We start from the raw sequence: 731 nt of genomic DNA, 5'->3' as shown, positions 1-731 counted from the left end.
AGTAACGGATGACTTCCCCCGCCCTAAGCCGCTCATGGTGAGCGTTAAGGTCTTTGAGAAGAAAGATGGAGAGAATCTTCTGCTCTGGGTGAGAGGTTGAGATGGCCATCGCATCCGCCATGCTCCAGACCGAGCAACAGCGTGTGGCGCTAGCCATCTCAAAGCTCGGTGGTTGAGCGCGAGAATGGGCACTAACGGGCGGCACTTCGGTCGAAGCTGCGTTTCCCTACTGGGCGGAGCTGAAAGTGCAGCTCGCATGAGTGCTCTCGCCGCCTAAGGCATATCGCGTGCAATTGCGTTTTCTTGCCGCCCGACAGGGCAACAAGGAAGTGGTGGACTTTGTCCAAGAGATGAGCACTCTCATCGCCGGTATGGCAACAGATCCCCTTCCGGAGGTGGTATCAGTGAACGTATTTATGGAAGGCCTCCGCGCTTGGCCCGAATGGAAGTCTTCCGTGTGCATCCATCTTTGTTTGAAGAAGCGGTGAATGTTGCATTGAATGCCGATTCGATTTCAAGTCGGTACGACTAGGTTAGAATGCACACCACAACAGCTCGTCGAGCGAATCTGTGCTCATGGATCTCTGCTATGCTGAGGACGAGAGAGCAGAGCTCCGAGCTGCCGAACAGCACACAAATTTACGACTATGTTTTGTCTGTGGAGACATTCATCTCGTTCGGAACGATTGCCCTCTGCGCAATGCACGTTGAGGTTTTACAAACCATCGCCA

Source organism: Plasmopara halstedii (genome assembly GCF_900000015.1).
Source record: "Plasmopara halstedii genome assembly, contig: Scaffold_589, whole genome shotgun sequence".
Lineage (NCBI taxonomy): Eukaryota > Oomycota > Peronosporomycetes > Peronosporales > Peronosporaceae > Plasmopara > Plasmopara halstedii.
This window is presented reverse-complemented; position numbering follows the sequence as displayed.